We start from the raw sequence: 26,649 nt of genomic DNA on the forward strand, positions 1-26,649 counted from the left end.
GGACCTCTGGCCTAAGCAATTTGCATGATGTGGACCTAAAAACAACAAACAAAATACAGAAACAAATGTACACCAAACAAAAGGTCAAGTATTGAAATATATTGTTGAAGTCACAATTAAATATAAAAAAAGTTTTCAAATCTTAAATTTTGTTTTTTTTATTTGTATATAATGTATTTACGTTAATTTATACATTCTAATATTATTTAATTTAGTAAAACAGTGGTGGACCCCCTGAGTAGACCTCACAGACTCCCAAGGGTCCTAAGACCACAGGTAAAGAACGACTGCGCAAAAGGATCCAGATAGGACTAGATCTGGGACATGTATCCCACCCTCCTTTCTGCAGAAAATGCAAGCAGGGGAGGCCGACACAGATTAAAAGTGGTGGGGCGGGTAGAGGAGGCGTGGGGCAAGCACATGGTGGGGTTAAATAATAATTAAAATAAACACTTACCTGGTGCTGCCAGCTGCCTTGCCCTCCTCCTCTTCCTAGTCCCAGCAATCCCCGGGACAACATCAAAGACTCCCTGTGCAATCCACCCGCTGCTCTCTCTTGCTACTACCAAGCATGAAAACAGGGCAGGGATTGACCTGAGTGGGCTGGTTTACTGTTCTCTCAGGCATAGGGAGTATGTGCTGTTTCTCAAAAACAGCTGGGTTGGAGAAACCTAACTGCGCATGTCTGTTTTGAAGATCTGTTTGTTTCTGTTGGTGCTGTTTTCCATGTGTTCTCCCAGGGTATTCTTTTTGGTTTCTCCGATCTGCTAATGGTAGTGTCTCAGGGCAGCTTTGAAGGTGTGTTTTTCTGTTGCTTTTCAATGGGGTCTCCACCTTCTCCTTACTTGCAGAATTATTTTGTTACTCATAGCTTATCGGTTTACCAACGTTCTTGCTTCATGGTTCTCTTTTAGATGCTATTTTGGCAGGTCTATAAGAAACCTTACCACACAAAGGCCCTCATCACGATATTGGCGGTAAATCCCGCTTATCGCCATGGTGACGGCTGCCAACATACCACCGCGGTCGCGGATATCCGTTCGGCATATTATGACACACATACACCAATCCAACAGAATACTGACACATACACAAATCTACCAGCCCAAAGGTCAGTGCTAAAGTGACAGTACCAACACCCACACTATTACGCCAACAAAACAATGCCCACCACATCATAACCCACGAATCACCACGGCGGACATTCGATGGTGGTAAACCACTGCCGGTACACACCGGTGCGTTCAATGTGGACACCCAAATACTAAACTACACAACATTGGCCAATACCAAATAACACACCTGACACTCATACAAACACCACACCCACCCACCCACAGCACTATAAAACACACACCCACATCACCCACAACCCTTTGCGAATACAAATTATTGCCACCCGAATGACATTAAGACCACTACGACTACTAGACACACACACCCATACATCCCTCATGCACTCCACTTCGCACACCCAACCACAGTATCCAACACCCACACACTTACACACACCACACAACACCCATGTCCCCAAAAAAGCATCCCAGTTTCACAGATGAGAAGTTGCAGGTCATGGTGGAGGAAATAGTCAGCTGTTTTAAGATAGAGCTATGGCAGAGAATCGTGGACAGGGTGAACACCGTGGGACAACATCCACATACCAGGAATGACATCAGGAAGAGGTGGAACGACCTACGAGGGAAGGTACATTCTGTGGCAGCAAGGCACCAGCTCGTCATACAGAAGACTGGCGGTGGACCCCCCACCGCCTCCCCCACAGCTCACAGCATGGGAGGAGCAAGTCTTGGCATTACTGCATCCTGAGGGACTCACTGGAGTTGCCAGCGGACTGGACAATGATGAGTCAACATTTACTACTTATCATCCCTATACCTGCATGTTAGCTCAGCCCCTCACCCTCACTCCCATCACTCCATTGCATCCCAAACACTGTACCTATACATATGAAAAACTCCAATGCCAAGCCCTGCTTACTATACCAGTGCATTAACAGCCCTCCCAGCCTCCATGGACACCCATCACCAAAGCATGCAGAGCATGGAGAACTAACAATCGCACAATACATCACCAAACATAAACAAAGGTGGCAGGGCAACAGCAACGATAGAGGGGAAGCTAGGGATGTACAATATGTCACAGACATGAAGCATAATACATCACTTACATCCCCACAGATGCCCCATCCAATCTCAGCGGAGAGGAGGTGCCATGACTGACCAGTCTCCCAACAGAAGACGCCCCCAGTGATGACAGTAACTCTGGACTTCAGGATCTGGATGAACTACCTGGCCCATCAGGGACCACTGGTCAGTCGGTCACCCCAGCCCACTCCCAGTCAACCATGGAGCCTCCCCCATGAGTATCCAACACCACAGCACCCATCCAGCGTCCCCACACCTCTATCACCAGGACACGTCAACCAGCAATGTGACCCCAGTCCACACCTCACACCCAAGACAATCAGGGACCTGGGGTCAGTGGCAGTGGGCACACCGTTCAGGCGACACAGACACAGGGACAATGGGAGGCCTGCTGTGCACCAGGGGGAGGACAGGCACAGAGAACCAACTCTCCAAGAAGCACTCACCAATGTCCTGGGGGTCTACCAACAATCCCAGGACACGAAGGGCCAGATCCTTACCAACATGCAGGAGAACAAGCGGCTGCAGGAGGAACACCATCCGGAGATCAAAGAGGTCTTGCAGGCTCTCAGCAACACCATGATCTCCATAGCAGGGGTGCTGTCAGACATGGCCAACATCATGAGGGAATGGACAGCTAGTGGGCAGGAGGCCCCGCCACAGGAGCAACAGGCCACCAGCACCCCTCACCCTGCAGAAGGTGAACCACCCCACAAACGTGCCATGTGACCCAGACAGAAGCCAGAGACACTTGACAAACCAAGACCACCACCAGGAAATGAAACTCTCCTGATTGTCCCCCTTGTGTCTCACCCTGTCACCTTGTCCACCTTGAAGTGCCTTTGCTCACCTTCCTATGGCCCCTTGGACACTGGACCTGTACTACAAACAGACAGGAACAATACCCTGGACTTTCCTCTACATCACCCTATTCCATTGCACTTTTCAGTCAATTATTTGCACTACAATTAACACCCTTGAACACAATATGAGTGACACTGTTTTATGTATTGAAAATCTGCATTTATAGGAACAGTCACATCTAGTGCAAATGATCTGAATACTGTGATAGCATACAAATAATGACCTGTAGCTGTCTGCAGTAAACACAAGTGACACTGTTGTCATATCACCAATATCTGTAGAAGGACAAGCCATAGGTGACAGTAAGTTGAGATGCAAAGGATGTGAATGCCTTCATGCTGCAGCCACACAGAAAACATCAATAGCCAAAGTAATGGTCAGTTGCACTGTCTCACCTGTGTTTCATTGGAAGTATTGACGTATAACTGATGTTCTGTTGTCCACATCCTCATCCTCTGCCTCCTCATCCTCACTGTCCTCAGGGTCCACTGCTGTCACAGGGGCATCTTCAGTCCCCTCCTCCTGGAGAAAAGGCACATGTCGTCTGAGAGCCAGGTTGTGCAACTACTATCTGGCAGACCTTTTTGGGTGAGTAACACAGGAATCCACCTGTCAGATGCAGGCATCTAAACCTGGCCTTCAGGAGGCCCAAGGTCCTCTCGATTATTCTCCTTGTTCGCCCATGTGCATCATCACAACGGTTCTCAGCCCCTGCCCTAGCATTCCTCATAGGGGTCAGGAGCCACAATAGGTTTGGGTAGCCAGAGTCACCTGCAAATAGTGAGGGACCAAATTTAGCCTTATACAATCCTATGGGTATAACACTTGAAGGCATACACTGACATACAGTGGGTGGGGACTCTGGCTCACCTATTAGCCACACCCTGTGCCTCTGTAGTTGGGCCATCACATTTGGGATGCTATTATTCCTCAGAACGAAGGTGTCATACACTGGCCCAGGATACTTGGCAGTGATGTGGGAGATGTACTGGTCTGCCAGGCACACCATTTGCACATTCAGTGAGAGGAAACTCTTGCGATTCCTGAACACCTGTTCATTCTGGCAAGGGGGGGACAAACTCAATATGTGTGTCATCAGTCACCCCAATAATATTGGGCATATGTCCGATTGCATAGAATCCGGTCTTCACAGTGGCCATATCTTCCACCTGGGGGAAAGAAATGTAGCTGCACATGTGTTTCACCAAGGTAAACAATACCCTTGCCAGCACGATTGAGAACATTGGCTGTGACATTCCTGATGCCAAGCCCACTGTCACTTGGAAAGAACCAGTTGTCAGGGAATGGAGCACAGATAAAACCTGCACAAGAGTGGGGATCCCAGAGGGATGATGGATAGCTGGTATCAGGTCAGGCTCCAATTGTGCACACAGCTCTGTGATTGTGGCCCTGTCCACTCTATAGATGAGTATAATGTGCCTGTCCTCCGGTTTAGCCAAGTCCACATCCGCTGTGGTAGGTATCTAAGGGACACAAGAGTGAGTAGGCCATCAAAATGTGAACAATGGAACCACCAGCTCAGTGTGCATACAGCATTAATGTGATGGGACAGTGGGAATGGCAATGTATGTGTAATTTTTGGCAATGACCCAGTTATGGAAGATCTGTATGTAGTCCACCACCTTGAAATGGTGAACGCCTGTCCTGTACCTATGGACAGGTGGAAGTGAGGTAACTCTGCCAACATTGGGCATCGTGGTGGAAGGTGGTCTCCAGCAGAGGCCATGAAGGCCACCCTCCAGCCACAGTTGTACAAGGAGCCCCCTCCAGGATCAGCGGGCAAGATCCACACCTCAGTGACTGTGACCTTGCACTCCCCAGTATTGGGAAATGGGCACGGAGCCCCTCCAGGATCAGTGGGCAAGTTCCCCACCTCACTGACTGTCACCTTGCACTCCCCAGCATTGGGAAATGGGCATGGAGCCCCCTCCAGAAGCAGTGGGAAAATTCCCGATGTCAGCTGAGGTGCCCCCATCCCCCTTCCCCCTAAGGTGTCTGTCCACTTCCATGATGATGCTCCTGCACAGTTTTGTGCATAGTTAGTCCGGATCAAGTTGGGGCTTGACTGTGTCCTGTAGCCATGTGGGCCTTATGTACTTTGGAGTGGGCATTGGCCCTTTCTGGACAATTGTTTATGTCTATCTGTTCAAAATTGGTTCGTATGGTTGCTTTTGCCTTGCAAATACATTTCTCAGTATTTCCAAACTCAATTCCTTGTATTATTATGCAGTGTGTTGTGTGCCGCTGGTTTTCCTCTGCAGCTGGTTGTGTGTATGGTGTGTGTGTGTATGGTGTGTGTTGTGTGTCTCTCTCCTGTTCCTCCCTCCCTCCCTTGTGTGCTAGGGGGCTATACTCACAGTTGTTATCTTCGTCTGCATGGGTGTTCCAGGTGGAGCATGGTGTAGAAAAGCATCGGGAAGACTTGAGGTTCCGGTTCCATGGCAGCGTTGAGCTTCTCTGTGTCTCTGTTGGTAAGTCTTTGGTCTTCTGTGATGTGTTTCCGCCAGGCTTTTGATGGCATTGGTACCGCCCCGGAAATCGTGGCAGTGTGGTGTGTCAAAATGGTCTTCTGCCTGGCTGATGATGGCTACCGCCATGCGTGGTATTTACGCCCTGGCAGATGGTGTGGTACATTGGCTGTCTATGGGGGTTATCATGGTCATAATTTGGCAGTAATTACCACCAGCCTGTTGGCGATATTAGTGCCACTTTAACAGTCACCGTCAATGTCATAATGACCACACATATTTTGCCTACCTGACACCTCTGCTACAACGCTGATAAGATTCTCCTTAACACTTTCTTTCCCCACCAGGCACAACAAGTAGTAGCCTCAAGCTCAACCTCAAGCTGAGGTGATGAAATTATCAATATAGAGAAAAACCTAGAAGACTGTTAGGTGTACAACTATGACAAAGAGAATGGCATACAGGCATACAGGATGGAGCAGGTCAGTCACTTTATACTATGAAACCTTATAGAACACAGACTCATCTAACACAATTGCTGCCAAGGATCCTTTATCAAGATCATCAGACTTTCCATCTTATCCCCAGAGTGCAGACATCTTTTAGAGGGAAAAATCATAATGGATTAACTATAGTAGGCAGTCAATGCCTGACCCAAATGTAAATCCCTGGAGAAGATGCATTCTGTGGATAATTCTATAATACATAATTGCCCTGTGATATGCCGCTTTTTAAAATGCTTTTGAAGAAGCTTGAACAACGAAATCACTGGGCCACATATCAAATCAAACACAGGCATTCTCACATTTATACCTAAGGAAGGTATAAAGAGAATGCAGCAGTTTTCTGCCCTATATTATTAATAAATATAGATATCTTGTAACTGGTCGCACTCATAGCTACAACCACTCATCAAAGTGATGTCAACCTTAATACATGGCTCACAAGTGGGTCATGTAACAGGTTGATTGTCTAGAAATCATCCGCAAACTATAGCTCACCTTTTATTGCAGACATAAGACCAACCAGTAGATGTCCTGGCTGTCTCACTGGACGCCAAGAAAGCCTTGGATTAGGTAGACTGGGGCTTATTGTTTAGAACTATATAAGGACCAACCTTAGGGCAAGACTTTGGGGGTCATTCTGACCCCGGCGGGCAGCGGGAGCCGCCATATGGCCGCTCCGCAGTCGAAAGACCGCGGAGGCCATTCTGGCTTTCCCGCTGGGCTGGCGGGCGACCGCCAGAAGGCCGCCCGCCAGCCCAGCGGGAAACCCCTCCCCACGAGGAAGCCGGCTCCGAATGGAGCCGGCGGAGTGGGAAGGTGCGACGGGTGCAGTTGCACCCGTCGCGAATTTCAGTGTCTGCTGAGCAGACACTGAAATTCTTTGTGGGGCCCTCTTACGGGGGCCCCTGCAGTGCCCATGCCATTGGCATGGGCACTGCAGGGGCCCCCAGGGGCCCCACAACACCCCATACCGCCATCCTGTTCCTGGTGGGCGAACCGCCAGGAACAGGATGGCGGTATGGGGTGTCGGAATCCCCATGGCGGCGCAGCAAGCTGTGCCGCCATGGAGGATTCCTCAGGGCATCGGAAAACCGGCGGGAGACCGCCGGTTTTCCTGTTCTGACCGCGGCCAAACCGCTGCGGTCAGAATGCCCTGCGGGGCACCGCCAGCCTGTTGGCGGTGCTCCCGCATCCCCGGCCCCGGCGGTCCTTGACCGCCGGGGTCGGAATGACCCCCTTTATCTCTAAGGCCAAATGTCTGTACCTCTACCCAAAGGCCCAAATAAATTGTTGTGAATTTATTCCACTACCATTCCTTTTCAAGCAGGGGACACATCAAGGAAGCCCGTTGTCATCTTTGCTTGTACCTTCAAGCACTAGAGCCTTTCGCAGCATAAATCTATATATCCAAAGACATCAAGGGCATACCCACATAATTCAGACCACTAAAATCTTCTCTAAATGCACATGATGTCATAATGACACTCACTAATTCTGAGACATCACTTGTCTCACTGATGATGATGACAGATTCATTCTCTGCCTTCGCATGATATAAAATCAGTAGGAACAAATGTGAGGCTCTGCCCAGGTCCTGTGTTACACTGAAGTTTGGCATAAGTGAGCATAATATGAGGGGGGCTAGAAGCATCAGACATCTACAAAATTCTGATTCAAAGAGGGCTAAATAAAATGGTAGATTATTTACACACTCTACACACTAAGGGGGTCATTCTGACCCCGGCCGGCGGCAGAAGCCGCCGGCCTGGCTGGGACCGCCAGAATACCACTGCGCGGTCAAAAGACCGCCGCGGGTATTCTGGGTTTCCCGCTGGGCTGGCGGGCGACCGCCAGAAGGCCGCCCGCCAGCCCAGCGGGAAACACCCTTCCATGAGGATGCCGGCTCCGAATGGAGCCGGCGGAGTGGAAGGGGTGCGACGGGTGCAATTGCACCGTCGCGATTTTCAGTGTCTGCATGGCAGACACTGAAAATCTTTGTGGGGCCCTGTTATGGGGGCCCCTGCAGTGCCCATGCCATTGGCATGGGCACTGCAGGGGCCCCCAGGGGCCCCACGACACCCCAAACCGCCATTCTCTTCCTGGTGGCCTAAACCGCCAGGAACAGGATGGCGGTATGGGGGTCGGAATCCCCATGGTGGCGCAGCAAGCTGCGCCGCCATGGAGGATTCCCCAGGGCAGCGGGAAACCGGCGGTACACCGCCGGTTTCCCGTTTCTGACCGCGGCTGTACCGCCGCGGTCAGAATGCCCATGGGAGCACCGCCAGCCTGTTGGGTGTGCTCCCGCGGTCGTTGGCCCTGGCGGATTTTACCGCCAGGGTCAGAATGACCCCCTAAGACTTAGAATTACATTTTCCACTGGAAGCACCTCCATAAAGATAGTAAAAATTATCATAGCATTATGTTTAATTGTATGTTTGGAATGCTCCCCTCCCTCTACAGATACACAAATCAATTCCAACACAAAATTCAAGTCCCCATCAAGCCATTCATATGGGTCAGTACGAATCTGAGGCTTAAACCCTATAAAATAAACTCACAGGCTACAGTAGTTTATGAATACCTCAGAAGCACACATGTTATCTAGCTCACTAACTGTGGCAGTTAACATGTCTGCTTCCTGGACCCAACACACACGCACTATGGGTGCATCTCAAACCTCAAACAGACGGCAATGTGCAACATACCGGGCCTAGTCTCCATTTAAGCTTCTCAAAATAAACACTGATATTCCAATAGCCCAGAGGACAAAGTGGGCAGAATCGGAGGGGCAGAACGTGCCCATAATTTTTTTGATTATTGAAAAACTGTTCTACTTTTTTTAAAAAGACAACCGTCTCCCAGGATGGTTAACATTGATAGTTTAAATGCTTTAGCTGAAGTGTCATTCAGTGAGTCTCCTGGGCTGTGAAACTGAGGCTGCTGCCAGGATTTAGAGATCAAGGCACTCCACCACCCGTAGGCACCCGCCTGCGCCTCATCCCTGGTACCTAGTGGTAGGCTTACTGTGTTGTTGTGTTCTACTGTTGCATTTACCTTTTTTCGTTTTTCAAAATTGTTTTTTTGTTTATTGTACTGCTTTTATTAGCCTTTGTGCCATTGTTTTAGCCCGTTTCATTCTCTGCGCCCTTTCCTGTGCCCGCCCGGCTCAGCCGGCTCTCGCCGGTCTTCCAGCCCTTGTCGCTGCGTCCTCTGTGGCCCCCCGCCTTGCTCACCCATTGGTCCCTTCCCTCCCGCCTCCCAGCTGCTCCTGCCTCCCACTTCCCTCTCTTAGAGGCAAGCCCGTCTGTTCCCGTCCGCGCCTGGACCACGCCAGGACCGCACCCAGCGCCGGTCTCTCTGGCCCTCGCACCCCGACCCCCCAAGACAGCATTACTCTGCCACTACGCTACACGCCCCCAACCCAGGTCTGCACCCCTCCTGCGCCCAAGCCAACCCCAAGCACAAACACAGAACTTTCACATGTCCTGCATGCTGTTTCTCCAGCACCCCCACAAACACCAACAACACCAACACGCTCTACAACAACACTAACACGCCCCACAACAACACTAACATGCCCCACAACAACACTAAAGCGCCCTACAACAACACTAACACGCCCCACAACAACACTAACGTGCCCCACAACAACACTAACATGCCCCACAACAACACCAACACGCACCACAACAACACTAACGTGCCCCACAACAACACTAACATGCCCCACAACAACACCAACACGCACCACAACAACAACAGCCCCCGCAACCACATTAACTGCATATTCCTAAACACCCGCTCTGTACACAAGCATGCCATCGAGCTCTGGGACCTGATCACAACTCACTCCCCTGACATCGTCTTCCTCACGGAAACTTGGATGAATCCCTCATCTGAACCCGACATAGCCATAGCCATTCCTGAAGGCTACAAAATCTCTTATAGAGACCATCTAAACAAACTGGGAGGTGGCATCGCCATTATACATAAAAACACCATAAAGATCACCACCAACACCCACGACACCCTAGACAGCGCAGAACACCTACACTTCTTAATTCACATAAACACCCCAACACCACCCTCAGAGAAACCCTCATTTACAGACCACCAGCACCTCGCCCCCATTTCTGTGACACCATCGCTGACACCATCAGCCCCCACGCTGTCACCTCCACAGACTACATCCTCCTTGGTGACATCAACTTTCACCTGGAGAACCCCCACGACCACAACTCCACAACCTTACTAGACAACCTCACGAACCTAGGACCCAAACAACTTATCACCTAACCCACACACTCAGCAGGACACGTGCTAGATTCGATTTTTACCTCCAGCAACCACATAACTTTCGCACACACCACCGAACTCCACTGGACCGACCACAACTGCGTCCACTTCTCCTTCACGAAACCCCCCACCCACCACTGTCAACACACCACACCCTACCGTATGTGGGACAAGATCCCCACTGACACCTGAACGCCAAGCTCACACAAACTCCCCCCACACCAACGACCCCAACATCGCTGCCCATAATTTCACACAATGGATTACAACTTGCTCAGACTCACTCGCCCCTCTGAGAAGAAACAACACCACCCCCAACATCAAGACCACCCCCTGGTTCACCACTGGACTCTGAGCCTCCAAGCGTGAATGCCGCAAAACTGAGAAAGTTTGGCGCCAAGAACCCACTATGACCAAATTCTCCACCCTCAAAACCAGCATACGCAAACATCACCAACTCATCCGAACCACCAAAAGGGCTTACTACAAAGAACGCATAGACAGTAACTCACATAACAGCAAGGAACTCTTTACCATCATTAAAGAGCTCACCAAACCCAAATCCTGCAACATCGACCCCATTCACACAAAAAACCTCTGCAACTCCCTCTCCAACCACTTCCACCTCAAAATTTTAGACATACACAACAGCTTCACACCACCAGCACCCACCATCTCCACCACCGACACAACCAACAACAACACACACCACTCTCCAACCAACTGCACACCTGGGCCCCTACCAATGACGAAGAAACCAAAAAAAACATAAACTACATCCACTCAGGCTTCCCCACGGACCCCTGCCCCCACCACATCATCAACAAGGCCAGCCCAACCATCGCTCTCCAGCTTCGCGCCGTAATCAACAGCTCCTTCAACGTCGCCACCTTCCCAGACTCCAGGAAGCACTCCGAAATAACAGCACTCCTAAAAAAAAAAAAAAGCAGACCCTGATGACCTCACGAACTACCGCCCCATTTCTCTTCTCCCCTTCCCCGCCAAGATCGCTAAGAAGCTAGTGAGCGCCCGCCTGTCTCACTTCCTAGAGGAAAACAATGCACTCGACACCTCCCAGTCTGGATTCCGCAAGAACCACAGCACTGAGACAGCCCTCATCGCCCGCACTTACGACATCAGAACCAGAGTTGGCAAGGGCGAGACCATCGCGCTCATCCTCCTGGACCTCTCCGCAGCCTTCAACGCAGTCTGCCACCAAATACTCCGTACATGCCTCTACAACGTAGGAACACGACACAAGACCCTGGACTGGCTCGCCTCCTTCCTCGCCGAAAGAACCCAGAAAGTTTGCCTCCCTCATCCAGTCCCCAGCAACCAAGATCATCTGCGGGGTCCCCCAAGGGTCCTCCCTCAGCCCTACTCTTTTCAACATTTAGATGGCCCGCTCACCAACATCCTCCGCCCTCACGGAATCACCATCATATCCTACGCAGACGACACCCAGCTCATCATCTCCCTCACCAGGAACCTCACCACCGCCAAGACTAACGTCCACGCCGGACTCCTCGACACCGACAAATGGATGACAGCAAGCCACCTCAAACTAAACTCCAACAAAACCGAAATCATCATCTTCGCCCCCAACAAGACAGTATGGGACGACTCCTGGTGGCCCACTGCCCTAGGACCACCCCCAACACCTGCCACCCATGCACGCAACCTCTGCATCATCTTAGATTCATCCCTCTCCATGGCCGAGCAAATCAACTCTATCACTTCCTCCTGTTTCAACACCCTCCGCATGCTGCAAAAAACCTTCAAATGGAACCCCATAGAAACCAGGAAGACCGTCACCCATGCACTCATCAGCAGCAGAGTAGACTACGAAAACGCCCTCTACGCTGGCACCACAGTCAAGCTTCAGCAGTAACTCCAGCAGATCCAGAATGCAGCCGCACGTCTCATCCTGAACCTCCCACGCCATGAACACATCTCCGCCCACCTCAGATCCCTTCACTGGCTACCCATCAGCAAAAGGATCATCTTCAAAGTCCTCATCCACGCACATAAATCCCTCCACAACACTGGACCAGCCTACCTCAACAAAAGAGTGAACTTCCACACTCCCACTCGTCTCCTCTGCTCTGCCAACCTCGCCCTCGCCACAGTCCCCCACATCCAACGCACCACCTCGGGAGGCAGATCCTTCTCCTACCTCGCCCCCAAGACCTGGAACACCCTCCCCACCAACCTACACAAGACCCAGGACCTCCTGTCCTTCAGAAAACACCTCAAGACATGGCTTTTTGAACAGTAAATAGGCATCCCCCCTGTTTTGTTCCCCCAGCGCCTTGAGACCCTTGCGGATGAGTAGCGCGCTTAATAACATTTTTTGATTGATTGATTGATTGAGTTAAATAAGCCTTCCTGCCAGTTCATCATGTTTATTTACACAATGGTTGAAAAGGTAGTCACTGCTGTAGTCACTGAGATGTTGGCAGTTATTGTTTCAGTTGTAGTCCCTGCTTTGGCGATAGCTATTGTGGTTATAATTGTAGTCAGAGGTATTGTCCTTCCCTTGCTGGTAGCTATGGTCATTGCTGTATTGCCTGCTGTTGCCCTGTTGTCATTGCTGTTGAGGCAGGTATGGTTACTTCTGGCATGACAGATGTCCTTGCTACTCTTGTCCTTGCTCTGCTGATAGAAGAGGTTGCTGGTGTTATCCTTGTTGAGGTTATAATTGAAGTTGTTGCTGTGATCGATGATTTTCGGGAAGCTTTTGTTGCAGCAATGGTCCCTGTTGTGGTGAAAAATGTTGTAATTAATGTTGTTGTCCCTGTCATGGTGGCAGCTGTAGAATTTGCTGTGGTTAGAGCTGCAGTTTCTATTGTGTTCCCTGTTGTGATGTCATCTGTGGTCTCGACTATAGTTCTAGCTGTGGTTACAGCTATGGCTAAAGCTGTTCTCACAGCTGTGGTCCATGCTCTGCATCAGATTACTACTGTTGCTGTAGCTGGCTTTGCTATTGTGGACTTAGCTGTGTGCATAGCTATAGGGAAACTGTTGGGACCAGTTTATATTGCTGTGATTCCTGCTGTCCTAGAAACTATTGTTACTGCTGTTACTTCCAAAGTGGCAGGTGTGGTCCTTATTGCTGCCCCTGCTCTTGTGGAGGCTGTGGTGATTGCTGTGATGGCAGCTGTAGTTTTGGCTGTAGTGGCTGCTGGGGGCCACTACTGTAGTCCACCTGTGGTTACTTCTAGAGACACTGCTAAGGGCTGCTACAGTTGCAGCTGTGGTCTATCCTGTGGTCCCTGCAGCTGTTACAGCTGTGGTTGTTGCTGTGCTGTAAGCTTTGTTGGTGCTGTGGGGATGAAACGAGATGACTGCAAACCCCTCTCAATGTATTTATTTTTTGTAAAGCACATTCCTTCTGTCAGGCAGACAAGACACTCCAGCACAACATTAGATTTGCCTGTTATCTTTCCATTCATTTTCTAGGATTAGTAGTCTCCTCATTTTTCTATTACATTTTCATTATGGTATCAACTCTAAAGATTATAGCCCTCATTACAACCCTGGCGGTAAATGCTGCTTACCGCTGTGCAGAAGACTGCCAACATACCACTGGGGCCGCGGAATTCCGCTACAGCTATTATGACCCACAGCTCGGAGTCCGCCATAATACAGACACCCACACAAGTCCGCCACACCAAAGGTCAGTGATAAACTGGCGATAATAAAACCTTCACCGTCACGGCAACAGGAATACGCCCACACTATCACGACCCACAAATCAACGTGGCGGTCTTTCAACCGTGGTAATCCATTGGCAGTACACACCACTGTGCTCAAAATACACACACACTTACAAAACACAACCACATGGGGCAATTCGAAATACACACACCTGATACACATACACACACCACACCCACACACTGACAACACTATAAAACACCCACCCACATTACCCACAAACCCTTACCACCAGAAATTTGAAAGCAGGCCAGAGAGAGACACTACCTAAAACAACACCAGCATCCACAGACACACAACACCATCACTTACACAACATCCACGCACCTCAAACAACACACACCAACACATCCCCTCACACATCACAACACACACCGCCTCACACATCACCCGCACCACATCATGGCACCTCAACGACACCCCAGGTTCTCTAAGGAGGAGCTCAGCCTCTTGGTGGAGGAAATCATCCGGGTAGAGCCACAGCCATTCGGATTCGGAAGGGATGACATCAGGAAGAGGTGGAATGATCTACGGGGGAAGGTACGTTCCGTGGTCTCCAGACATCAGATTGCTGTACAGAGGACTGGCGGTGGACCCCCACCTTCCCCCCACAACTAACAACATGGGAGGAGCAAGTCTTGGCAATACTGCATCCTGAGGGCCTCGCAGGAGTAGCAGGAGGACTGGACTCTGGTAAGGCAAATTTTTATTACCATATCCCCCACCCCACCTGCATGCCATCACATACCCACCCCCATCACTCCAACACTTCACATATGCCCCACTATCACAACCTAGCCATCCCAACACCAAGCCCTGCATGCAACACCAAAGCATGGACACCCATCACCAAAGCATGTCCACTACAGATACCCACACAGACCCCAAACCAACTATCACACAAGGACCAAGCCAAGAATGCAAGCACTGGAGTACAGGGTCACTCACCCATTGCACACAGAGGCACACACAGATGCAATAATCATGCCTTTACATCCCTACATGACCCCTACCCAACGTCACCGGACAGGAGGTGCCAGACATAGCCAGTTCCCCCACAGAAGAGACCCACAGTGATGACAGCAGCCCTGCACAACTGGATCAAGATGACCAGCCCGGCCCATCAGTGACCTCGGGACAGTCAGTTCCCCTGCCACAGTCCCAAACCACCACTGAACCTCCCCCCTCAGGAAACACCAGCACAGCACCCACCCAGCGGGCCCATCCCTCTGTCCCCAGGACACGTCAATCAGCAGTGTGTCCACCACTACAGGGAACCCAGGCAACCCCACTAACACAGGACAATCAGGGACCTGGGGGCAGTGGCAGTGGGCACACGGTTCAGGAGACAGAGGAACAGGACAACAGGGAAGCGGGGAGGACAGCTGTGCGACAGGGGGAGGACAGGCCCAGGGAACCCACTCTCCACGAGGCACTCTCCAATATCATGGGAGCTTACCATCATTCCCAGGAGACGATGGCAACGGTACTGGCCAAGTTTCAGGAGACCCAGCGGCTACAGGAGGAACACTACCTGGGTATCAGGGAGGACTTGAAGTCCATTAACAACATCCTGGTCACCATTGCAGGGGTGCTGGCAGACCTTGTCAACACCAGGAGGGATACAGTGGGACAACAAGGGGCCCCTGACACTAGCCTGGACGATGAACAGCCCTCCACCTCCGCCGGTGCTAGTGGACAGGAGGCACCGCCACAGGAACACGACACCAGCACCCCACCCCCTGCAGATGGAGAACCACCCTGCAAACGGTCCCTAAGATCCAGGAACAAGACAGAGAACATTGCCAAGACCCCTGCCAGGAAATGAGACCCCCCTGAATGTCACCCTTCTGTCCCACTATGTCACCCTGTCCATCCTTAAACTGCCATTGCTCCACTTCCTATGCCCCTTTGGACAATACACCTGTGAAACAAATAGACTGGACTCTGCCATGGACATTCCTCCACCATCACCCCAGCCCATTTTACAACCCCCTCCACTTATTAGCACAGAAATAGACACACTTCAATCACAAAACAATCTGGAGTTAGTCTGTGCTTTCACAAACGTGTAATTGCAATAACCATGGAACATAACAATGTCAATTTACTTGTGCACATACCGATGTAACAAAGCTGTAGGCCTGGAGGAAATATAGCAGAGGGCACAAAGTGGGACCCACATCTGTGAAATGGAAAGGCAAAGTGACAAGTCAGGGTCCATACACTGAGTGAAAATGACAGACTTATGCTAGCTCCAGAAAATGTGTGAGATGTGGGAGGCAGTGACATCTTCTTACCGGTGTCTCACTGGAAGTATTGCATGATTATGTTGTTTCGATTATCGATATCCTCTTCTTCACTGTCCACAGGCTCCACCGCTGCCACAAGACTACCAGCTGGCCCATACTCCTGCAGAAAAGGCACCTGCCGTCGCAAAGCCAGGTTGGGCAGCATACAGCGGGCCACGATTATCTGGCACACCTTCTTTGGTGAGTAGTAGAGGGAACCACCTGTCATATGGAGGCAACGGAATCTGGCCTTCAGGAGGCCGAAGGTTCGTTCGATCACCCTCCTAGTTCGCCCATGTGCCTCATTGTAGCGTTCCTCTGCCCTTGTCCTGGGATTCCTCACTGAGGTCAGTAGCCATGACAGGTTGGGGTAACCAGAGTCACCTGCAAATATCGAGGGACAACTGTTAGACACACACTAACCCTTAGGGACAACCCAATATCCAGACACCTATTCACACTGTATTGGGTCCTTGGCCTCACCTATTAGCCACACACAGTGCCTCTGGAGTTGCCCCATCACATAAGGGATGCTGCTATTCCTCAAAATGTAGGCGTCATGCACTGAGCCAGAAAACTTGGCATTCACATGGGAGATGTACTGGTCTGCCAAACACACCATCTGCACATTCATTGAATGGTAGCTCTTCCGGTTTCTGTACACCTGTTCACTCCTGCGGGGGGCGTACCAATGCCACATGTGTCCCATCAATGGCACCAGTGATGTTGGGGATATGTCCCAGGGCATAGAAGTCACCTTTCACTGTAGGCAAATCCTCCACCTGAGGGAACACAATGTAGCTGTGCATGTGTTTCAGCAGGGCAGACAACACTCTAAACAACACGTTAGAGAACATTGGCTGGGACATCCATGATGCAATGGCCACTGTTGTTTGAGAGGAACCACTTGCCAGGAAATGGAGTACTGACAGGACCTGCACTAGAGGGGGTATCACTGTGGGATGGCGGATAGCTGACATCAGGTCTGGCTCCAACTGGGCACACAGTTCCTGGATTGTTGCACAATCAAGTCTGTATGTGACTATTATGTGTCTCTCTTCCATTGTCGACAGGTCCACCAGCGGTCTGTACACCGGAGGATGCCGCCATCTCATTACCTGCCCCAGCAGACGTGCCCTATGGAGGAGAACAACGAGCAGAGTCAGCCATCACTGAGGTATCCCAAAATGTCATTTGCACAAATTTATTAATCCGCAATGTGCGTGTAAATGTGAGTATTCCAGGCCTACATAGGTGTGATGCAGTTATTATTAATGCCATGTGGCCCACTGAAATGGCGGCTGCCTGACCTGTAAGGTGGGACAAGGGAATATGAGGTAACTGCGCTGGCGTTGTACACCGTCGTGGCATGCGGTCGAAGACCGTCGCGCAATTCTGCATTGGTTAACATTGGGCCCTATGGGTCCGAGGAGCCAATGACGATGTACGCCGGCGGTGACGGTACGCACTGCTGCAGACGTGACTGCCATTTTCTGTCTGTTCACTCACTTGATACCTGACCTTCAACAGGAGAGGACCTACACTGCAAGTGCTGCTGTGACCTCAGTCTGGAAGCGACGATGGCTCATGTGTCTGGGGAATGGGCCCATGCCTTCACTTCGGAGGAGTTGGAGAAACTAGTGGATGGGGTCCTCCCCTAGTACACGCAACTGTACGGTCCTCCAGACAAACAGGTGAGTACACTGTGAGCATGCTGCATGGGCAATGCCTGTTTTGAGTGGTGTGGATGGAAGATACATGGGGGGCTGAGGCCTGCATGTGCGGATGGGGAGTGTATGTGCGTCAGTGAAAGGGTGGGAAGGGGGAGCAATGACTATGACGGTCCGGACGGGTAAGTAATGTCCTTTCGCCATCTACCATTCCTCTAGGTCAGCGCCCACCAGAAGAAGGCTATTTGGCGTGCCATCGCCAAGGACGTCCAGGCCCTGGTGGTCCACCACAGACGGAGCAGCCACTGCTGTAAAAGATGGGAGGACCTGCGCCGCTGGAGCAAGAAGACAGCAGAGGCCCAGCTGGGGATGGCCTCCCAACGTGGGAGGGGTGCCCGTCACACCATGATCCCCCTGATGTTCCAGATCCTGGCAGTGGCGTATCCGGAGTTGGATGGCTGCTTGAGGGCATCACAGCAGCCACAAGGCGGTGAGTACACTCTCATTCAGCTAACTTTGCACGCATTACGAGGTGTCTGGGTGGGGGAGGTGGGCAGTGGGTTCCCCTAGGCCAGGGCGATCTTGGTAGGCAAGGTCCCTTGTGAGTCTGGCTATGTGGCACACCAACCCCACTAGTGGTTAGAGCAATCTACACCTAGTCAGGCTCCAGTGACTTCCAGGTGTGCAGCAATTGGGCTTAGGCCTCGTACCCCATGGGCATGTGATTAATCTAGGAACTATAAGTGCATGGCGTAGTGCAGAGGGCTGCTCACTGACTATTGTGTCCGCCAAGGGTAGTGATCTTGCATGCACTGAACATGTCTTTCTTCTGTCTTCCCCCCCTTTTTGTGATCTCCCTGTTCTTGTGTGCAATAGCATCATCAGGCGGAGGAGCATTGGCACCAGAGCAGGAGGGAGCTGCATCCCACTTGGCCCTGGAGGGTGAAGCAACGGAGTCTGAAGCCACCAGTGGGATGTAGGGCGAGGGGGGCTCCATGGCAGAGACAGGAGCAGAGACCAGCGACAGCGACTCCTCCTCTGATGGGAGCTCCCTTGCGGTGGCAGGCCCCTCTGTGCCCACCGCATCAACAGGTACAGCCGCCACCCCGCCACCAGCACCGCCTTCCCAGCAGCCCCTCAGTGTGTATCCCGTGCCCACTCACCCAGGAGGGTGGGCATCTCCTTCGCCCCAGGCACCTCAGGCCCTGCCCAAGTCAGCCTTGCTGCCCTCAGTGAGGAGGCTATTAACCTCCTGAGATCCCTCACTGTTGGGCAGTCTACCATTTTGAATGCCATCCAGGGTGTTGAGAGGCATTTGCAACAAACAAATGAATACCTGGAGGGCATTCAATCTGGCCAGGCAGCCCAACAGAGAGCATTTCAGGCTCTGGCCTCAGCACTGATGGCAGCCATTGTCCCTGTGTCCAGCCTCCCCCCTCCAACCTCCTCCACCCAGACCAAATCCCCTGTACCTCAGCCTATCCCAAGCACACCATCAGACCAGCATGCACACACATCAACAGACAAGAGTGGCTCAGGCAAACATAAGCACCACACATCCCACAGGCACTCACACAAGCATCATACCCATGCACACATACCAACATCCACTTCCTCCACTGTGTCCCCCTCCTCCACGTCTCCCTCCTCCCTCCCAGTCTCGTCTCCACTCACTCCTGCATGCACTACATCCTCAGCCACTACCTCCATGCCCAGCACGCCCATCACCACACACCGCTCACATGCACTCACCACCCCCACTACCATTCACACATCCACAGTGTCCTCTCCCAGTGTATCAGTGAGCCCTCCTCCCAAAGTACACAAATGCAGGCACACACCCACCCAATAGCCATCCACCTCACAACGCCCTCCAGCCCATGCACCTTCACCCAAATTCAGCAGACGTACACCTCCTACAACCACTACCTCTTCCTCCACTCCCAAACCCCCTCCATCTACCCGTCCCAGTGTGTCTAAAAAACTTTTCCTGGCTAACATTGACATCTTCCCTACACCTTCCCCCTCGTCCTTCCCCTAGGGCCAGGCTTTCCAGGTCCCAGCCCAGCACCTCAGCCACCACATCCCCAGGCACAGTGGTGCCAGCAACTGCGGGATAATGGAGTGCGCCAACCATCAGGGCTACCAGTGTGCCACGGAGAGAGGGCAAGGACATTCCACCACCTGCCAAGGTTAAAAAGGTGCCCACATCCCAGAGGGAGAAGCCGAAACACCTGCCACCAAGGGGTCAGCGAAAACAAAAGGGAATAGTGGCAAGACAACTGCGCCACCATCAAAGGTGGGGAAGGGACAAAACCAGACTGAGGGACCAGTGTCACACCTTCTGTCCACGCCAACCTGTACGGTGGCGAACTCTGCCACCTGCACCGCCACCAGCACGTCTACATCCACTGCGACAGTCCCCAGACTCTTGCCCTGTGGGTAGCCATCCGAGGCTGCAGGATACATCCAGCTTTCTCCCTCAGCAGGTGCTGACACATGCCCTGCCGCCACAGAACCTGTGGCCAGCACCGCCGCCACAGACCCCGCACCCAGCACTGCCGCCACAGACCCCGCACCCAGCACCGCCGCCACAGACCCCGCACCCAGCACCGCCACGACTGACACCGCCGCAAGCACCGCCAGCGGCTCTGCCACGTCCTCGAACAGTGGCACCACCGCAGACATGCCTACCATCCCCAGTGGTCAGTCATCCGAGACTGGTGGTGAGCTCCAGGACCCTGGGCAGCTTCCATGAAGCCTTTCTGTCATCACAGTTATCACCTGCAGGTGGAATGCGAAGCCGCAGCAGTGTGGGGTATGTCACAGCCTCCATGGCGTATCATGCTACCTGTACCGCGGCAAGCTTGTGGCACACACACCCAGGTGAGGGAATTGTACCAGCCACACTGCACGTGGAGCACTCTGGGCACCAAGCCCCCTCCAGAACCAGTGGAGTATCACATCCACTACCTCAGTCCTTGGCAGGATGAAGCACTCTGGGCACAAAGCCCCCTCCAGAACCAGTGGAGTATCACATCCACTACCTCAGTCCTTGGCAGGATGAAGCACTCTGGGCACAAAGCCCCCTCCAGAACCAGTGGAGTATCACATTCACTACCTCAGTCCTTGGCAGGCTAAAGCACTCTGGGCACCAAGCCCCCTCCCGAACCAGTGGAGTATCACATCCACTTCCTCAGTCCTTGGCAAGATGAAGCACTCTGGGCACCACGCCCCCTCCAGAACCAGTGGAGTATCACATCCACTACCTCAGTCCTTGGCAGGATGAAGCTCTCTGGGCACAAAACCCGCTCCAGAACCAGTGGAGAAAGGCATCCACTTGAGAGACTCTGGCTTTGCACTCCCCAGGATAAAGCAGTGGGCAAACCACCCACTGGAGAGACTTGAGATACTGTGGCTTTGCACTCCCCAGGATACATCAATGGGCATGGAGCCCCCTTGTGCATCAGTGGCGTTGTGCGTTCATCTGGCTGAGGTGCCCCGCCTCCCCCTCCCCCTGAGGTGCCTGTTTCATTTCGATCTGATGCCCCTGCGGTGTTCTCTCCATTTACAGTCAGGTGTCATGTGTGGGCTTGGCCCATGCATTTTGGGCCCAGTGGTCCACGGACAATGATTGGTGCACTATCTGGACTTTTGTAGTTGGTGTACATAATTGCGTTTACTGGATTTTGAACTTTGATAATGAGATGGCACATGATTACATCTGTTCAAATCAATTCCTTTTGTCCTTGCGTTCTTGGAGGGGGTGGAGGGATGTATGTGTATTGTTGCTGCATGCATTTGTGTGTATGGTGTTGTGGGTGGAGTGGGAGTGGTGGTGTTGCATTTTGCGTGTGTCTGTCACTCTCTTTTCCCTCCCCCCTCACCTGTGTTGTAGGTCCAGTACTCACCGTGGTCGTCGCCGCTGTCGTTGGAGCTCCTGATAGAAGAGAAGGAAGACCATCATCGGCAGTATCCGCAATTCGGGCTCCATGGCGTCCTGGTTCCTCGTGAGGGTGTGGAGAGATGAGTGTTTTCCCTTCTGTGTCCTGTTTCCGCCGTGTTTTTGTTCACGTTGGTTCTGCCCCGGAAAAGGTGGCAGATAGGCCTATTGTGATAGGGTGGGCGTTACATTGTCTTCCGTCTGTCTGTTGGCGGTGTCCGCCACGCTGTTTGTTTGTACCACCGTGGCGGTCGGAGTGTTAAAATGACTGTCTATGTTGGCGGTTTCCGCCATGGTCGTAATCCCATTTTTTTTCCGCCGGCCTGTGTGCGGTATTACCGCCGCTTTAACACCGACCGCCCCGGTTGTAATGAGAGCCTATATATTGAACTCCTTTTAATCTATGCCATAAAGAATGCACACCCCACGTTTATACTTTGTCTATAAAAAGGACACCCCAATGCTCCCACAATACAGGGGGGGTCTAGTAACATACACACAATATAGAACTGTCACATGGGACTCATTTAGGTGTGAGGAATTGATCAAATCGATCCCAGAACTTAATAGTTATTTCAGTGTAAAGTCCAACATCCAATAAATGACAGAAAATTCAAACTCACAGTGGACATTTCAATGTGTCAAAGGATTTCAAAATGTAGGCAGCTGGTTTCATCAATTCTGTAATTATTTTGACATATACTATATAATACATTATGTATATGATAAGCCAGTGGTTCCTAGCCTTTTGACTTCTGTGGACCCCCACTTCAGCAATACTGGAACCTGGGGACCCCCACTGAATCAATATTTGCATCCAAGGAGCCCCACTGACTTATTGCTAAAAGCTGGGGATCCAAACTCAGTGAAAAATTATTTAATTTTCTCAGCAGTCACGGACCCCCTGAGGAGGCTTCGTGGAACCCCAGGGGTCCCCGGACCACAGGTTGGGAACCACTGTGATAAGCAATAAGCAGGAGTGATAAAGTTAATTAAATAGTGCAGGTGATCCAGTGCTCACATAATATACGAAAGAGCAAATACATAAATAACCAAACAAAAAAGTTCTTATAATACACAGTACATTTCCCACTTGGTTCTTTAGAGGAATGTCTAAATTGGTAAGCCCACGGTATTAGGCACAACCCTAGAGTTGCAGAATGGGGCATGGATAGCGAAGATAGCCGGATGGACACTTCTCTCAGCACTCCAAATGGTGTCTTATATATTCTGTCTGCATCCTGTTCAATCCTGTCAGACACATCGCCTCAATGGAGTGAAACCACAGCGAGGGCCCTTTGCGCCGATGCGGCAGTTCATCCGAAGACTTTTATGGTCCCCCTAGCTGGCTGATGCTGCCCCAACCCTGACGATACAGCTGCCCACCAACTTGAGACTGGGGTGGCGTACCCGACCCGGGCCGCAATATGGCATAACTGGAGGCCTACCCAGGACTGCATGCACTCTGATATAACGGGATCCCAGGTGCCCCTGGTGTTCTGAGAGTGGGGGCACACCCCTGGGGTCTGCTTGTGTGCAGTGGCAGACTCTGGCCTCTGACGCACCAGACGGTATGTGGCCGTCCGGAGTGGGCCCATACTGAGGCCATAATAGGCCATAATTGGCGGTGTTGCCAAGCACTGCAGTTCCTTGATGACCGACAACACTCCTGGAGAGAGACCTAGCCGTTAACAAGCTCTGCTGAGGTGAGGTATGGTTAAGAGGCCTCACCATGGGGGAAGGACTGATGCTGATCCTCCAGGCATAACTCTGGAAGAAGGCATCTGTGGCACTTGGGGAGAATGTGATGCTTTGGGGCTCAGCATTGCTCACGGATTTCAAGTATTACGGTAAGATGGAAAATGGCTATGGCCCATAGCCCCTAGTCTACATCATGGAATCAACAAAGAAGATTGACATAACCCAGCTTGCCCCTGGGCAGAGATTGGACGGTGGATTTATGCCGCCCAGGACTGTGATTTAGCTGACATCAGGGTCCTTGGCACAGCCCCCTTTTTTCATCTATTTGGACTATGGATGGCCCCGGAGTCTCTTTGACCCATAAGCTCTACATTTCCTTGCAGGAAACTGTCACAACTGTAAGGTGGTCCTCTGCTGCCCCTGTTCCACAACCTCAGTTGTTTATGGGTGCCTTGACCACTTCCACACTTGCGAACTATACAGAGGGGCCTCCGGTGGGCTCCTGGTTACAATGCTACAGGAAACTATATAGCCAGGTGCAGTGGATTAGAATATTCGCTCATTCTTCGAAATGGTGAAGGACAAGAATCATAAACTAGCCTAATGAGCAAGATCCTAAACTATACATAACCAGTGCCTCCATGAGGAGCAAACTCCTGTGGGTGCTCCACCACCGGGGCAGAGAAATGTGATGACACTGGTCTTTCCCTGGTAGATCTCATGACAACAATCACAAACCCAGTGATGAACTAGCCCATAAGATCGACTCTGTTCAATAGATGTTAACTTACTCCGCACTGATTTGCGCAAGGTGATAGAGTGAGTGACCACCACAGAGTGAAACATGGCCTTCCTTCAGCAAGAGGTCAACATGCTTAGAGACACTGTGATCTTCCTACAACAACAAACAATCTGCTTAGATGACAGACTGGAGGACTCAAAAGGGAGATCCTGCAGGAATAACTTGTGCTTTGTAGGCTTCCCAAAGAGGGTGGAGGGGCATTCTACTGAGCTCTTCCTGGAGGACTGGATTTCTATTGTTCTGAAGCCCAGAAGAATCTCTAACTTCTTAAGGATTGAAGGAACGCATAGGTCACTCACTCCTCCACATGACCTGAGGCTCCTCTGGGGGTGATCATTGTTCACTTCTTTAATTTTCATGACCTGGATGCTATCCTCCACACCATCTGCATCAGAGGACCCCTGCTGTTTGGGGGTCACAGTATCTCCATCTATCCCGATTACACACAGAGGGTACAGGAGCAGAGGAAGATGCTTTTGTGGGCTCAAGAAACACCTTGAAGAATAGCCTCATTTTCCCGGTAAAACCTAAGGTCCAAAGCGAGGGAAAGGCTCTTTTCTTTTTCACAGCTGCGAAGGCCCACAACTGATCCGACTCCCACAGGCTACTTCTACCCAAGACAGGCCACAAACTGCATCCTCCCATAGGACTACGCAGATCCCAACCATACGCCCTTGCCGAACATGTGGGCAAAGGAAGAGCTTAGAGGATGGTGAACAGACTGAGAAAATCCTGGTTGGCCCCGATGGACTTATGAGGTGACCAAGAGTCGGATGGGATTGGCTGCTATTGAGCCGTGCCTTGTTGGCTTTGCAATTTGTTGTGTATCAAGGGATGGTATTGAGGTCTTGGGTCCCAATGCCCCACCTCCCCTATATGCCTCTCACACTGGAACAAAGAAGAGGCCGAATGGGATTGTGGTAAGATACAACACTGGTGCTGGTCCTGAAGATGCTGTATGCTTAACAACACTGAGGGGGTCATTCTGACCCCGGCGGTCCTTGACCGCCGGGGCCAGGGTCGGCGGGAGCACCGCCAACAGGCTGGCGGTGCCCCGCAGGGCATTCTGACCGCGGCGGTTTGGCCGCGGTCAGAACAGGAAAACCGGCCGTCTCCCGCCGGTTTTCCGCTGCCCTGCTGAATCCTCCATGGCGGCGCAGCTTGCTGCGCCGCCATGGGGATTCAGACACCCCATACCGCCATCCTGTTCCTGGCAGTTCGCCCGCCAGGAACAGGATGGTGGTATGGGTGTCGTGGGGCCCCTGGGGGCCCCTGCAGTGCCCATGCCAATGGCATGGGCACTGCAGGGGCCCCCGTAAGAGGGCCCCACAAAGAATTTCAGTGTCTGCTCAGCAGACACTGAAATTCGCGATGGGTGCAACTGCACCCGTCGCACCTTCCCACTCCGCCGGCTCCATTCGGAGCCGGCTTCCTCGTGGGAAGGGGGTTTCCCGCTGGGCTGGCGGGCGGCCTTCTGGCGGTCGCCCGCCAGCCCAGCGGGAGACACAGAATAACCGCAGCGGTCTTCTGACCGCGGTGCAGTATTCTGGAGGGGGGAACTCTGGCGGGCAGCCTCCGCCGCCCGCCAGAGTTAGAATGACCCCCTGAGTGCTCTGCTGACAAGGCAATGTGATTTTCCTTCAAATATGCTTCATTGTTTCTTTTTACATGTTTTGGTTATGCTGGCAGGGATGTCAGTCAGTGGACGCAGGGGGGAAGCTTGAGAGCGACAGCTTCACATCGTTCCTGATGCCCCACCTCTTGCAAAGCATATATTTTATAGGGTGGTTGGGGAGGGATTTCATTTTATGGTGTTTTCACATTTAACAGTGATGGCATGAGGCAAAATGTACTGACTTTCAACTCAACCGTTCTCCAATGGGTTGGGTAAGCAACACTGTCCAAGGGGTAGGGGGAGTTGGGAACAGATGTTGACTTTCTAGTTCAGTTGTTGGTTGGGAAACTGACTATGCTTCTGTGTGACATATACCTACGAGAAGAAGTGAGTGAATCTGTGTGTGGGGCGTGTGATTGGAGGCAAGTGGGAAAGGTGGGGTGGAAGGAGATGTATCTTTATTCTTCATGTTTCATACCGTAACCAAATTCATCACCTAGAATGTCTGGGGAATTGCCCATTATGAGAAGCGTAGATGGGGTCATGCAAACTTAAAATGGTACAAGATCGTCATTGCTTTCTTACAAGAA

Source organism: Pleurodeles waltl, chromosome 8 (genome assembly GCF_031143425.1).
Source record: "Pleurodeles waltl isolate 20211129_DDA chromosome 8, aPleWal1.hap1.20221129, whole genome shotgun sequence".
In the NCBI taxonomy this organism is placed as follows: domain Eukaryota; kingdom Metazoa; phylum Chordata; class Amphibia; order Caudata; family Salamandridae; genus Pleurodeles; species Pleurodeles waltl.